We start from the raw sequence: 412 nt of genomic DNA on the forward strand, positions 1-412 counted from the left end.
TATTTTTTTGGTGATGTTTTGTTTATTTATTTGCTTACTTGTTTTGTTGTTCTCAAAAGTGAGAACTCCTTGCAGCTTTGGGTAATACTTCTACTAGCAGGAAGTCCAACCTGAGAAATGACACCGACATTGCTTTCACAAAAGGCATTTACCTTTGTAGAGTACTTGGCATCTCTCACTTGAACTAAATACAAATGCCCTCTTAATCATGGTCTGGTAAACGTGGTTCTCATAGCTCCTTCATTCACTCAGTGTTCTTGACAATTTCCAGCCAGCACCAAATATCAACCATTTCCCTATGGCCTTTACAAATTAGTCATACTTCACATGAAAGATCTGTGATCAGAATACACATTCCTTATGGAAACCTTATGGAAAAAAAGCTAAAATTTAGTTGATTTAAATACTTAAA

Source organism: Chinchilla lanigera, unplaced genomic scaffold, assembly GCF_000276665.1.
Source record: "Chinchilla lanigera isolate Chin_1 unplaced genomic scaffold, ChiLan1.0 scaffold00046, whole genome shotgun sequence".
Lineage (NCBI taxonomy): Eukaryota > Metazoa > Chordata > Mammalia > Rodentia > Chinchillidae > Chinchilla > Chinchilla lanigera.